General features: G+C 42.1%; 1 protein-coding gene across 3 annotated transcripts in view; it reads right to left on the bottom strand.

Annotated features, from left to right (window-relative positions):
• Positions 1-16,063, bottom strand: part of LOC115131575 (semaphorin-6D-like) — a 137,652-nt gene that overhangs the window by 38,947 nt on the left and 82,642 nt on the right. For all 3 annotated transcript variants that reach the window (XM_029663384.2, XM_029663386.2, XM_029663385.2), the window contains one exon: positions 10,637-10,763. The gene's annotated coding sequence lies outside the window, so the exon portion shown is untranslated. The remainder of the gene's footprint in view (positions 1-10,636; positions 10,764-16,063) is intronic.

The following is a 16,063-nucleotide window of genomic DNA, read 5'->3' as shown; positions in this document are numbered from 1 at the left end:
TCTCCTGCCTGAGTGGTATGACAGCTGCGTGGACCCATGGTGTTTATACTTGCGTACTATTGTTTGTACAGATGAGCGTGGTACCTTCAGGCATTTGGAAATTGCTCCCAAGGATGAACCAGACTTGTGGAGGTCTACAATTTTTTTCTGAGGTCTTGGCTGATTTCTTGCGATTTTCCCATGATGTCAAGCAAAGGGGCACTGAGTTTGAAGGTAGGCCTTGAAATACATCCACAGGTACACCTCCAATTGACTCAAATGATGTCAATTAGCCTAGCATAAGCTTCTAAAGCCATGACATAATTTTCTGGAATTTTCCAAGCTGTTTAAAGGCACAGTCAACTTAGTGTATGTAAACTTCTGACCTACTGGAATTGTGATACAGTGAATTATAAGTGAAATAATCTGTCTGTAAACAATTGTTGAAAAAATGACTTGTGTCATGCACAAAGTAGATGTCCTAACTGACTTGCCAAAACTATAGTTTGTTAACAAGACATTTGTGGAGTGGTTGAAAAACGAGTTTTAATGACTCCAAGCTAAGTGTATGTTAAACTTCTGACTTCAACTGTACGTACGGTCAATCGAGAGCAGGGGTTGGAAGCAAAATTATTTTCTAAATAGTTCTGAACAGAAGCTTAATTTTTTTTAGTTCCACAGTTCCGACCCACAAAATAAAGTTCTGAACAGGCCCAAACTCCAAAAAATGAACATTTTATTTATATAGTTCCTTTCTGTTTTTTAAACCTCAAATCTTTCTTTTTACATTAAGCTTAACATTACATTTACTCACGAATTAGTGTGGATAGACACAAGCTATGGCCTAGTTGTTTATATGCGTGATGGACAGATAAGTGTACGGCGCGAGATGTGACTGAAATTATGCGGGTGGGGAGAGAGCAAGAGAGGGTGAATGAGGAGGCTTGGATTGAAGCATTGTGCATCTTGTTATGACATGCATTACCTAAATTAGGCCAACAATATTATACCTACGGAGGAGCGGCTTCTATGGACAAGCTTTGAATGTCTTTGTATTTCCGAGAGTTGGCTTAACATTAGACCAGAGCTAACGATAACAAGCTTGTGTGTACAGAGCGGCACCAGAATTAAAAATATGTCTTACCTTTTTGTAGTTAACAAATCCAATGTCAAGCGTGATAACTATAGTATCCTTTAACTAGCATTGAAAAAGTGAATCCATTCTTCTACAATTAAAAATCTCTCCCTACACTGGAATAGATTTCTGAGTCAGAGTAAGGGCTTTGCATAGGCACTTTGTTGCGTATTTTGTGTGACTGAAAAGAAAATGCCCGGAATATTATTAACAGGTTCAACTGATTTTAAAATAACGGTTCTGTTCCGTAACAGTACAGATCACTCTCGGTTCTGATTCTGTTCATCAAACAATTTCCTTTTTTTACAGTTTCCTGTTCTGTTCCCTGAAACGGTTCCAGCAGAAAGACAGAATCTCAGTGTCATGTGACAAAACAACGTAATCCTCTAATACCGTCTGGTGTATTTCTCTTGCCCTTAGTTACCCGTGGCAGAAAGTCCAAGGAAATCTTTCAACAGCCTAAAGGTTCTGTGAAAAGCTGTGGTGGGCCCCTAATGGTGCTGGTGGCTGCTAACATGAGTGAACTTTACGGGACCCTGGCAGACACCGTGGCTCACAGATTAGCAGAGACGGGGGTGTGTTGACAAGACTCTACCCGAGCAAAACGCAAATTAGCTTTGGAACGGTCAGATCTCAACTGGCAGAGAGAGACATAAATGAAGGGATAGGAAGGATAGCATTGGAATGGTGCTGATAGCAACAGCCTCTTACGAAGTATGAAGAGGAGTTTTAGTCTGTTCCCAAAGATATGTAATTAGCTTATCTAGTCCCGTGTGTGCGGACGTGTGAAAGCATTTCGCTAAATTAACGTAATGTCCTGTAAAAGGTTGAGAATATCAGTGGAAAAACCTTCAGCAAGCATTAACATATTACACACAGGGCTTATCAAACACGCACACAGCAAAGCAGCAAGTGTGTGAGAAGCTTGGCAATCATTCAAATACACGTTTGCAACTGTTACTGGGACCTGTAAACCAAACCCTAAGTGCACCAAAATAAAGTGTGCCATTGATATATCGACTGAAATATCCAAGAACCAGGCATATAAACATCATGTTTAACATTTCTAAACTGCATGGGTACATTTAAAGACGGGTTTAATGAACCTGAGCCTGAAAATTAAACAAAGGCAGTACACGTGCCTTGTGATGTCATCTAAATGCACACAGTTGCATTATGAGTGTGGTCATTAAAATAACTGATGGTGTTACATACGTTTCTGCTTCCGAGAAAGTTGTCTGTGCTTGGAGACATCAATGTTGTCCGTAGCACAAATCAATTGCTGCGTGTTCTATGCAAAACAAAAAGTATTTTTTTCGACAGGAATACTGATTAGATGGTATTGACCATTGCTTGTGTTGAACTTGAGTAACCTTCATGAATGAAGCTTGAAGTACCTATCTACTGCTATAGGTCAGTTTTTGTGTGTGAATTGATGCAAGGGGCCGCTATCTGTGTGTGTGTGTGTGTGTGTGTGTGTTACATGTCAGTGTTCAGCTCCATGTGTGTGTAATTTCCATGTGTGTGTGTGCCTTGCTCTGCTCTTTCCCGGTCTCTGATGATCCGTAGGACATTGCTATCCCCTTCGCTAAGCAAGTCAGCTGCCAATCTACTCCTAGCCAGTCGCCACCCACCTGCCAAAATCCAAGTATCTGCTTTGGCGGCAGAAACGAGATCTGTCACGGAACCCTGGCACGACCTGGGAATATCCCAGTGGTCAGCGGCTTTGGTGGGCGGCGTCTCCTTTTGTGCTAATTCCTCCATTTCCTCCCCACAGAGGGCCAGTACCCAGCCAGGCAGCCTTCAGGGATCATTAGGAGGCCCTTTAAAAAGATGAGCGCTAGCGTTTTCCTCTGAGCATCACAGCGTCAGCTCCACCACGCACACCTGAAACCGCCAGGTCCAGACAGGATCATTTTAGGATAATGTGATGTCTGTGTTTTGTCTTGTGTGTGTGTTTTGTTTTTCTCCCCGGGTCTCGCTTTCTCTTTCTTTGTTTTTCTCAACGGGTCTGTTTCTCTCATTCTGTCGCTCTCTTGTGTTATCCTTGTTTTTCCATAAACACTTAAAGCTCGAACAAACACTGAGCGATTATAAATGCACATTTTCTCCGTTTCTCTTTCTCAGCCATGCTTGTGTGGTGTTTCACACTTAACAACGCAAGGCTTTTGTGCTCAGCAACAGAGGTATTTGCCTGTTATGTCATAGAAGTAGAAATAAGTAGCCTTGAAACCAAATCTAGTAAAACATGCGATGAAACAGGGAAACCCATAAAACACGTTTTGTTTCAAAAGATGGATAATCACTTTTGCCTCACATTAAAAATAGAGAAATGGCCTGACCACTGATCTAACAGAATGTGTGGGGAGGGGGAAGGGTGGAGGAATCAATGACCAGCCATGGCTGAGTCTGTAGTAATGTACTTTCACAAAGAGGCTTTGGAGAATCTCAAAGGCGCCATTAAACATCTGTACAGACTGCACTACCTTTCCTCCAGGATAAAGAGGAAAAGCAGAAAGGAGAGGGTTAGGTACAAAGCAGAGCTCCCCACTTCCCGATATCCTCCTGACACAATAGAATGATCGCTTTGTACGAGTGCTTTTCCATTTTACCGCAGTCTATGCAAATTCACGTTATGAATCAATGGGATTTATCTGTGCACTTCTTAAGCCCTCCATTTTGAATACGGCGCTAGGCAGCGTAAAATGCAACGGCCTCGCCTGCTCGCTTCCCAGCGCTCTCCGCTGTGATGAAATACTTAATCATTGTGTCTGCTCTTACATTGTTGTGGCATCTTACAGACTTTACAGGGCACCAACTGGCAAGGCGTGTTGTTAACCCGAAACGCATAAGACTGTTTATCACGAATGGTCTCTAGGTAAGAGGAAAACCAGGTAAAAAGGGCTGAGTTAAACCTGATTAAAAAATGCAAGATCATTCCTCTGGCTCAATAGGCCTAAAATGGATTTGAATTTGGTAGAGACTACAGACAACACAAATCATATCAGTTCAGTTGTCTTGATATACAACAAAGCAATGCACTTTTTTTGTGAATGCTTGCTCTTAAAAGTCCTTCACAGAGAGAGAAAGTGTTTACTTTCTTTTTTTAAATATTGTATACATTGAAGCTTTGGCAATATTTATGCAATGTTTCTCATGCAAATAAAATAATTTGAAAGAAAGTGTGTGTGAGAAGGAAAAAGAGAGAAAGAGAGAGGGAAATAATGTGTTCACTCTAAAATAGAGAGTGCCTTGAAACACGGCACTGGACCGTGAGAGAAAAACTGGGATAAGCTTTCATCATGACAGCTAATCCAGCAGCCATCTTTCACTGCGTGTGCTTGGTGTCACGCTGAAGGACAAACACCAAAAGAACCTTCTCTCCTAGAAAAGAGACACAGAGAGGAAAATGGGAGGGGATGGAGAGATAGAGATTTTAAATTTTTTTTTTTTTTACCTTTATTTAACCAGGCAAGTCAGTTAAGAACACATTCTTATTTTCAATGACGGCCTGGGAACAGTGGGTTGACTGCCTGTTCAGGGGCAGAACGACAGATTTGTACCTTGTTAGCTCGGGGGTTTGAACTCGCAACTTTCCGGTTACTAGTCCAACGCTCTAACCACTAGGCTACGCTAATGGATGACATCAGGATAGAAAGAAAGAGGAGTGCATTGGAGAGAGACCACATGAGAAAGAGAGAGAGTGATCATCAACAATGAAGACAGTACACTCCCAACCACACACATACACACAGCTGCAGAGAGACGGTGGAGATAAACAGTCCTGTTTGTAGCAGGCGGCTAGCAGGCGTGGCGTTAAAGCCGCGGCAGAGGGACCATTAAGTGTGAGCATGTGATAAATGCACTGAGCTCCACAGGCCCGAAGATCTCATTACTCTGTGTGCAGTAGAGAGCTGCAGAGGCATCGCTCATGAAGGGTGGGGGATCCATTGGCTGTGTGTGTGTTTCTGAGTGCATGCATATGTGTGTCTGTGTGCAAGCGTATGTGTTTGTGTGTGCGCGCGCACGTCCACCTGTGTCCAACACAATGCCATTCATATTTCTTCAGCACCGGAGGGTGTAGCCTTTTGGGCAATAGGGTACAGTGAGAGGGGAGGTGGCGTGGTAACATTAGCCCTCTGTTATCGGGCCTCTCTTGGAAACACAATTTATGGTCTTAGCGTCTCATTCCGTTGCCCCTCCTGAACTCTATTTCTGCCCTTCTCTTCTCTCTTGGCTGACATCTGTGGAATTTCCACAGGCGACTCCAAAGTCGCCAAGCAGAACCACTTTGGGGACCAGGGAGGGCTGCATCAGACAAATAGCTAGCGGAAAGAAAGAAAGAGCCAACGTTGCCTGGAGGAAGGAGGCGAGGGGGGTTTTGACATTCTATGAATTAAATATTTGAAGCCAGTTGCCCTCAAGAGGGCCAAGTTAGAAGGGAAAGGGGGATACCTAGTCAGTTACACAACGGAATGCATTCAACCGAAATGTGTCTTCCGCATTTAACCCAACCCCTCTGAATCAGAGAGATGCGGGGAGCTTCCTTAATCAACGTCCATGTCCTTGGCGCACTAAAGACACTCTAAAGTGTCTTTCATGCAAATGTAAGAACAGAGTGCGAGAGCAGGGCCCAAGAAACGACCAAGTCACTATGATTCAGATATCATTTCATGATTATTTTATGAACTTTGTTTGGGGAAGAGAGAAATAATTCCATTTTGGAAATAAACGGGGGACCTCGTTTTGCATCGCATCAGTCGTTCCCCTCTTCGCTTGTCAGAGAGAAAACATAAAAAAGGGGAGGGCAAGAGACTGTCAGTAAACTGTTTGAAAGAGAGAGAAACTCAATGGAAACTAGGATGCCGAACAACGAGTGATGGTCGCTAAAGACAAGAGGCGAAAGATGAACGCCAGAACTCCGAGGAATGATTAGACAGATGAAGGGTTTTATAAATAGCCCCTCACTCATCAGGGAGAGATGAATAGCAGGTCCCCCCCCATCCTCTTTGTTTCCACTTTCGGATTCTCTGACATTTTTCTACCTCCCCCTCTCTCTCTCCCTCAATGCTATTTCTTCTGCTTCTCTCTCTTCAATCATCCTTCTTTCAAATTCGGATCAATCCTCAATGTCTCTTGAACTCAAATCGCCAGTCTTTTTGGCTGTACTTTGTTGTTTTTCTCTCTTCTCCCCATGTCACTTTGCTTTCTCCCCTCTCATTTTGACCTAGAGCCTGCTGCTTTGGTCCACTTCGTTTGATGCCTTTGTACTCAGAACAGACTATAACACCACGCATGTCATGCAATGTTATGTTATACAACCCTGGCTTCTGATCCCAGGACAGTTCCAAACACATTGATCCTCCTCAGAGCAGCCAGCTACTGTACCAGTCTCATCTAGGGCATATTAACTCTGTCAACAAAGGATGACATTGTCTTTCTGTACTCAGCCAAGCCTCTAACCACGAGTCCATAAAACACTGTCTGTGATAGTAGAGCTATCATAGATAGGTAGAAAGGATTGACCGTCCTCATTCTCTTGAAACGACCGACACCCAACTGATTCTGAAACCTTCCTGAAAGTGCATGTCTCTGAGCCTTACCGTTTGTGAGAAAGCGTGTGTGTATAGCAAGTGTGTGTTTGTGTGAGCCCATAGATTGCTCCATTTTCCTATAACTTTCCGCATTCATCAGTCTCCTTTCACAGTTTGTCAACGTGTGTCTGTGAGCAGATAGGGACAGAAGCTGTGGCCCCATTTGTTCTAAAAATAGACCAGTCTTTAGTGTCCCTAACACTCGGCTGGACCGGCTGACGCAGCGATAATTGGGGGGAGCTGAAGGCAACAGTGAGACATGGGAGTGATTACCGAGCAAGAGGGCTTTGAATCACAGAAGTGCTTTTCTTTCTGGGCTCTGCTCCCTGGTGGAGATGCCACCTAACAACTAGCCCTGTCAGACTTTAGCAAGATTTCAAGTGATTGGTGTGTGTCAGTGTGTGTTTGTGTCAGAGCGAGTGTATGTATGCATGGTGTGTGTTAGTGTGGTTGAGAGCCTCAGTCCCTCTTCTGCGTCACTTTGAGAAAAAGGTTGTGTCATGCCCCGTGATGAGGGCAACTCAGAACTGGGTTTCTGTGGTTACTCTCTCCCTGGACAGCCGGCTGTTGGGGAATCGATACTTTGACCTCCAGTGCTGTTCTGTGCCAACGTAGAAGTGCATAATGGGAGTGCTCCAGGTGCTAGAGTGTGAGAGCTAAGTGCCTGTTATCACCAGAGATGTCATCTTGCCACCTGCATCGGAAGCCAAAACGTGACTGCTCTCTTCTCCTTTATTGCTATACTATTGTATAGTCTTGTTCTTCTTCTCCTTCAGCCTTTTCCACTAAGTCATCCTCCTCTTTTTCTCATTGCTATTTTGCGTTAGCTCTGCTTACCATGGGCCGGATTCACAAAACATTATTAAGGAAAAAAATAAGAAGTTCATAAGATAGTAAGTGCAATTCCTCAAAATGTTCTTAGGAATTCATTGTTTTCTTAGGAACTTCATAAATATCTTTCCTAAGAACTTTGGAAATATCTTCTTATGTGGCATTGACATTAATGACATGCTTGAAACCAATAAATAAGTATTTTTGACAGAGATGATAGGATTTGGCCCACTATAATAAAGTGTTGATATTTACATTTTATTACATTTATTTATCTGCTTTATGTCTCAAGATTTTATTATTTTGCCATCAGACTAGCTCTATCAAAAACAAAAATGGATTACCAAGGAAAGCTCAACATAAACTTCAGCAAACAAGAGCTTGAAGAGATGGTGGAGGAAATAGCAGCCAGGAAAAAGATTGCTGTTGGGGACATTCGAAAACTGCCGGGTCACTGCAGTGACCAAAAAGAGAGGATGGGAGAATCTGTCTTTGACGTCGGGGGTATGGAAAGGGACAGTGACTCCGCCGTAAAAAATAGTGGTCCGACATTAAGTCGGCAGCTAAGAAGGGAGCTGAGAAACCATTCATGTGAACCAGCTGGAGTAGAAGGTGTTGTCCATGATAGTAGAGAAGGTGGTAGAGGGACTATACGACTGGTAAGTTACGTACAGTAGCTACGTTAGCTAGCTAACGTGTAACGACATTATAGCCAACATAACTAACAACGTTAACGTTAGCTAAGTTAGCCATGTTCTTCTTTACAAATTAACGAGCTAACGCTAGCTATTTAACACTTCTACAATATTGTCATATATTGTTAATTACGAGCTAGCTAGATAATGCACGTTTAATTTGTTTTCTTGCTGTTTTTAAAATGTCCGGTAGCCAACTGTGTCTGTGGCAGTGGTGCAAGAAAACATTAATAGTTACAAAAGTATCCATTCGTCACAAGACAAGGGTTTAGCTGATTGAAAACCTTGTAGAGGACAGGTGTAAACCCCATAATCAAACAAATACAATATTCAGAACGTACAAAGTGGACATTCTACACAGGGTCAGTATAATTTCAATGTCCTCCCTTTTGGCTTAAGGTATGCCCCATTTATCAAATTATTTAAAACTAGGGATGCACGATATATCGGTGAACATATCGGAATTGGCTGATATTAGATAAAACTGCCAACATCGGTATCGGCCCGATGTCTAGTTTAACGTTAAATTATTATGTGACGTGCAGTCATATTCAGGTCCTGATTGGTCAGCAAGCTTATTTGACATGACAAATAGTGTTATTTGACGTGTATCTTTTTTGACATGCAAAGACCCAAACGGCGTTCCATAGAAATCCTGCTTGAGAATGAAACGACTGAACAAATGAACAACGCAACAGCACAGCAAGTAAGTGAAAGAAATAGGTTCGGATTATGTTTTACTGGTAATGGGGCAAACGTAAATGCCAATAAAATAACTTTTTGGTCAGTGTGGTGTGTGTGTGTGTGTAACCTTTATTTAACTTATTTACAACCCGGACGACGCTGGGCCAATTGCACGCCGTCCTATGGGACTCCCAATCACGGCCGGATGTGGTACAGCCTGGATTCGAACCAGGGACTGTAGTGTCGCCCCTTGCACTGAGATGCAGTGCTTTAGACAGCTGCGTCCGTGTGTGTGTGTTAATTATTTAACTGTACTAGAAGCTTAAAAGGCCGCTAAAATTTTAAATATCAGGTTTATTGGCAAGGAAAATATCGGATATCGGCATCGGCCAAAACTGCCATATCGGTGCATCACTATTTAAGACTGACCCTATGTTAACCACTTAACTGGTTGTTAGTGAGGAAAGGCTACCCCTGCAATTACATTTGAGAATAATCTCACGTGCTTTTCCAGTGGCCTGATTTAGCGTCAGCACAGCTGAAAATTCAGGTGAGCCAACATTCTATCCAAATACTGACTAAAATTAATTGCTATGGCACAATGGCTGACAACTCGTCAACACTCTGGCCCAAAACGAACAGGGTTTCTCCACACCTGGGCTGAATGGTCTACCCATGACTCTGTTGAGTGTTACCGTGTCTATTTTCACCTTTACTCTCGGCGACCTTCCCTGTACAAAGCTGACCTCGGCACACCTATAAGTGCAGCAGTCTCATTCAAATCCACACAAAGGGTTCTGCCAACATGGCTGATAGGAGGACAAGAGCCGCGAATAGACCCGTCTGTCCACAAAAAGAACCTCTCCACAGCCTGTTAGCTAACCAAGGCCGTCTAGTCACTCAAACGGACTTAACGAAGGTTGAGGGCAATGGAGTAGTAGAGCTGACATTGAAGTGTGCTGCTATGTGTGCCTGTGTCATTGGGCAGCCACGTCCTTGCGTGTGCAAACTAGTGATGGTGGGGAAAAAATCGATAGTTACATGTCAGGATTTTTTTATTTTTTTTACAATATATCGTATCATTTTGACAATAATGTCAATATTATTTGTGCGCTAGTTGGTTGCACCAAAACTCCCAATATTTTTCTTTCATAGCTTGTTCTCCATCTTCTTTTTAAATATGGCGGCAATTTGTTTTAAGCACTTTTTTTCCCATGGCGGATAAAAACTTGTTTTCTCATGGCTCTCTCTTTTCCCTCCGCAGCAGACACATGGTGAGCAATATGTTTGGAACATCGAATCGCAATAAAATCACAGTATCAAATCGCAATACATATAGAATCATGAGAATCGCAATACATATCGTATTGGCCCCTAAGTATTGTGATAATATCGTATCGTGAGGTCCCTAGGCAATTCCCAGCCCTAGTGCCAACTTTGAGAGAGATCCGAGTAATATCGTTAGGGCCACACACAATGGACTTAGCTAACCATGTCTCCAGAGCTTATACAAGTACTATCACTTTAGATATTGTGCCAGTAACTACATCACAGTTGTGAACGACATTGCTATAGAGTGATTACAATACTTTGGCTTTGGGACTTTGCTGATCGAATAAAGTGCATTATGAAATCAAAATTGCTAGGCTGAGAACAGAAGTGCTCAAAGTGAAATCTAACCATGTCCTGCAATAGGAGAGAAACTAGTTGATACTCACAGTCTAGAATCAGCTGAGACTGGCAGATGCAGTGTCCAATCAGTCACTATCGTCGAAGTTCACAATGGTTCAGGAAGAAGAGAGGGAGGTGGGGGTGGACCCCCGCAGAGTGGTCCTCAGAAAGGTCCTGTGATAACAAGAACAACATTTAATCAGAAATGTTGACTTTTATAAACACACAACAAAACGGCCCCATCTTGTTTTCGCTTCACCCCTCTGACTGTCCAATCCAGGGTTTGCGATTGTGGTTAAGGAGACAGAGTGGGAGTGAGAGGGCCTGCTAATGTAGCATATAAACATCCTGATAAACAGATAACCGGGAGACATTAACAAATCCATCTGTTTGAGGTGCAATGGAGGCCAAGAGTAGGGCTGGGCGGTATACTGTATTTTACGATATACCAGTATTGATGCACGGATTGGTTTGGGTTTTACCTTCAATAACGATATTTGAATGTTTGGTTTATTAAATGTGATGCACCATGTTTAATGTACATTTTTATACTTTACTTCGCTACTTGAGTCATCTCCCTCCGCTCTCTCTCTCGCCATGCCGCTTTCAACAGACCTAGCCCCGCCCCCTGTCACCCAAGGATCGCATTTGTTGTTCCTCTACCACGAGACACTTGCGTTCAGTCTGCATGGTCAGTGCAGCACATGCAACAATGTTGATGACAATGATGCTGTTTTCACTTTGCTTCTTAATATAAATTCACTAGCGTTCTATAATTACACTGTTAGTTTGTGTTTCTTACATCTGAAAACAGCTGGTTTGTCTTTTCTTAGCAAGTTGGGCCTAAATCTTGTTAGCCACTAATGCTAATCGCTAGTCTACTGGCTAACTAGCTAATAAATGTCAGAGCAAACGTAATTTGCTACACAGACTCATAATACCAGTGATGGGGTAGACATAAATCAGCATGTTGTTTGTGCAACAGCATTTTCCAAAAAAAAGAGGAATACTGTACATGAAGCATGAATATGTAAGCTACATGAAGTAGCTAAGAGAGAACATTCAATGTAGTCAAAGATTCTAAGGTCCTCTAGGACAGACAACACTTTGGTTCCTACCCTGACACAATAACTCCTCCCTGGCATTTTCCTTCGTTGTCATGTCAAACACCGTATTCAAGTGCCCACTATTATATTCTAACTATATAATTAAAACAATAGTTATATTCCATGGTTACGTGGCAGTGTGGAAATGATCTCAAGTGAGTGCAGAAAAGGCTGAAAATTACTTTTGGTTGAAGTTGAATTGAACAGTATAAAACAATCAGAATGGACAAAGACCCATTGAAATCACTTTGAATATATGTGTTGTCACTGTATGGTCACACACTACTCAGAAAGCAAATTTAGAATTTGTACTTTTAAAAACATAAAATACAGTCATTTTCTGGGTGAATACAGTGACATGATATTATAGCTATATCGCACAGCCCTAGCCAAGAGTGGATGACAGTCAAAACCTCAATGGTGACCTCAACATGGTCCACTATTAGTAGGGAATGGCGGTCAGTGGCATTAGGTTTGACTGACGACATTCAAGTAAATAGATCTGTATCATAAAATGATGCCACAATCTGGTTGTCAGCAAATTTAGCTATTTTAATTCCAAAAAAGATAGTTCTTTATCATTAGAATAACATATTTGCTTACTGAGCTATTAGATGACCCTCTTAAACAAAAAACAATCCATGTTAAAAGTAGCCTATTTCCTGGATTTGACATACTAACTTTTTACTGGAGGGAACTTTTTTGTTGAATAACCTTTCCTAATCAGATTTTTTAAAGGAAGTCTTGGTCCAATTATAATTGAACTTGACTAACGAGCGTGAGCTCAAGAGTTAAACACACAACGAAGACCCACAGGAGACTGGCTGAGGCTCTCTAATCTAATTTTACCAGAGGGAAACATGACCACTGAGGTGAGTCCAGAGAAAACCTGCTACCGTAGCAACCTGCTAGCAACGGCAACCCAGAGAGACCACCTGGCCAATAGGAAGCCGAATAAGAGACGAATCCAAAGGCTCTAAGCCCTCAGGCCTGTAATGGCCCCATTGTTATGATCCGGGCGTCCAGCTGTATTATCCTGTCACTGGCTTTTTATCTTGTGCTTTCTCCAACAAAACAATGTTTTGGAAGGTTTTATCCTGATTTGACCTGCCATTGTTTGGGCGTTTTGCCCAAGTCACCCTTTGCTGCCTTTCCCATTCTCAAATCGGTCCGTCAGCTCGACTTCCTCTGAGTCAGGATTTGTAATACCATTTTTAAAAAAAATTTTTTTATTTCACACCGAGCCTAGTTGTTGCCTTTCTGTTGATCTACCATTTCTTTATCAATCAGTCTTTCACCCAAAGTACACACTCTTTCTTCCTTCCGGTGCCCTTTCATTTCAGAAGTGCCTTTGTTTATATCGCTTGTCCAACGATAATGGCGTTCTCTTTATGATATGTTTACACTGCCAATGGGTTTTTAGTACAGCATGTCAAATCTTAATTGAGTGTTTGATGCATGTTTTAAACAAGTTGTCTACAGTATCTGTCTTGTTGTTTGATTACTGGATGAATTGGTTGTTTGGCTATCGCCGGGCAGTTGTCCAGAGCTGTGCTTTCAATGGCTTAATGTGTTTGCCCAATGAATTACTCCACTGATGTATTTTGGAGATTTATTGAGAGTGGTTTGACTTTGGGAGAAAATAATGGCATGCTAAGACAGAGATCAATGCAGCTTGCTTGGTCATATCATGATAAAGTAATCCTTCTCACCCCCCCTTAAAAGACCTAGATGCACTATTGTAAAGTGGCTGTTCCACTGGATGTCATAAGGTGAAAGCACCAATTTGTAAGTCGCTCTGGATAAGAGCGTCTGCTAAATGACTTAAATGTAAATGTAAATGTAATATCTCCAGCCATATCAAAGACATTCTGCTTGTCCTCATAGACGGAACGTTTGGGTCATGGAGAGATTTTTCCTGTTGATTCCCAGTTTCACTCTAGGCAAGGCAGTAGAAAATCCTCTACAATAGGTCACCAATCTGAGAGCGGGATTGTGTAAAAGGGTGTGCCTGTGACATCCACCTCTCATGGACAACACGCCTAGAGTGAATCTATCTGGATTGTTCCATGAGCTGAGACAAAGACCAATAAATAAAGGAAGAGCGGGAGAGAGGCAGAGAATAAGAGCAGGCAGCAAATGGGTTGATGCAGAGGTAAAGAAAATGGAAATAAGAAAAAATTATGCAATGGACTTAAAGCGGCCTTTCTTAAAGTATGGGTCACGAACCACTTGGACCTGTTAATGGTGGGTTACGACGTGTCAGAGTAAATGTATAATATTTCATGAATTACTGGAATTGATTTGGCCAAGGGCATCTGCACTCTCTGTTTAGCAGCGGTCTCTGCTCAGTTTGGCAGCTGCGTGAGAGGGAAATGCCCGTGTACTTTGCAATTCACCAGATCTTTTTTTCTGCAGTGTTCTTGAAGATCACTCCGCGACACACGATGCAGCGCTGTCGTTCAGCAGCAGATGATGCGCTGTCAGCCACTGACTTTGACATTCCCACTCGCCATCACTCACCGCTGTCATCAAATGGACTCATGCTAGCCACAAGTTCTGACTGAGCTCAATTGTCATGAAACACAAACACGGGGATGAGTTTCTCTCTATTTCATACAAACTTTGAGAATTAACACAGGAGCACCCACAAAGTGTTTTGTGTGGGGAAGTGGTGAATGTTAGTAATGATTCTCTCAAAGCAAACAAATGAATAAAATGACACGTCCGGACCGAACATCCACAGCATGATGGTAAACCCAGGGAGTTCTTTCAGAAAAGGGCAGAATGCTTCAGGAAACAGTGCTTCAGGAAACAGTGCTTCAGGAAACAGTGCTTCCACAGTGGAAAAGTAAGTCAGCTAGCAAGGCATTGTTGTCATTTTATAACAGGTGATGATAAGCAGAAATAAGGGAGTACTAACTAACTCTCATAGTAGTAGATGTGAGTTTCTCTTTCAAACAATCCCCTGGTCTTGTACACAGCTAATAGCTAACATTCACCAAAGCAAGCTAGCTAGTTACTGATGTGCAACCCTTATTAACAGTATACATCTCACTATAAAAGTGTACATCTCACTATAAAAATGATTGTTGAAAACTAGTCTAGGTGGGAACTGTTGCTGTTAAAATACAAGTACTAATTTCTATTCTGAACTGGATTCAACTGATTGAAGCAAGATGCTTTTTGAGGCAAACGCACTCACACAGTCCTGGGTTGCTCATCTACAGCAGGAAGCGGTCTCCTGTCTGACTGCAGTAACGTTATATGTTCTGGTCCAGTTTGGCACCACATACTGCGAGTCAGGGTTCTCAACTCTGACATACTTAAAAAACAAGTACAGAAACAGCTTCAAGGCTGAGCAGGACCTCAGTGTTACACTGTCAAAAACAGAGTCAAGAATAGACATGTTTGTTGAAAACACACCTCTCATTAGGATTGTGTGTGTGTGTGTTTTCTGGTCTACATCTGTGTGATGTGATCAATCAGTTTACTCCAGTTCAGAATGAAAAATATGTATTGTATTTTAACAGTCACAGTTCCAACCTAGACTTTCTTTTAACAATCATTTATACAGTAAGATGTAAAGTAGGCCTGAACATTTTTCATCTGTACTGTTACTTAGGGTTGCACTATCAAAAAGCCTGTGTGTGTGTTCTGTTACTCATCTGAGTGATGTGATCAGTTTATTCCAGTTCCAGAATGAAAAAATACGCATTGTATTTTAACAGCAACAGTTCCAACCTAGACAGATATGTAAGAGTGTTTTTAATGCGGAAAATAAACATGAATATATATTTATATGAATATGTAGTTTCATTATTATTTGTTTTTCTCTAGATTGTATTTGTTTTAGGGCATAAGGGCAATGAAATGTACCGACATTTACGTATAGTTGCATTTTTTCCTTGGGTCCCAGGAAAACACAACATTTCTAATTTGGGTCCCAGGCTGAAACAGTTTAAGAACCCTTGACTTAAAGAGAGATGCGAGGAAGGGGGGAGTTAGTTACTTTCCGGGTTGGAGCGAGTGGTCGCATCCGCACTTCGGTCCGCAGGAGACACTGCTAGCTAGCCAACAGCTAGCCAACGTCTACCGAATAGAACTTCCGCACTCAACAACCCGGTCCGCTTCGCTCCACAGGTAGTATCACATTTTCATTTCATTTCATTACAGTACAACGGTTTGATTTGTTTGATCGTAGCTAGCTACATAGCCGTCTTTGTATCAAAGATAATTGTGTAGTCTAGAGCGATTTTCTAGGTTAGCTAGCCAGCTATTGTCGTTCTTTTAACGCAACGTAACGTAATCAACACTGCTAGCTAGCCAGCTAGCCCCCGAATAGCAGCACTGTAAAAACTATTACAC

Source organism: Oncorhynchus nerka, linkage group LG7, assembly GCF_034236695.1.
Source record: "Oncorhynchus nerka isolate Pitt River linkage group LG7, Oner_Uvic_2.0, whole genome shotgun sequence".
Classification (NCBI taxonomy): domain Eukaryota; kingdom Metazoa; phylum Chordata; class Actinopteri; order Salmoniformes; family Salmonidae; genus Oncorhynchus; species Oncorhynchus nerka.
This window is presented reverse-complemented; position numbering and strand designations above follow the sequence as displayed.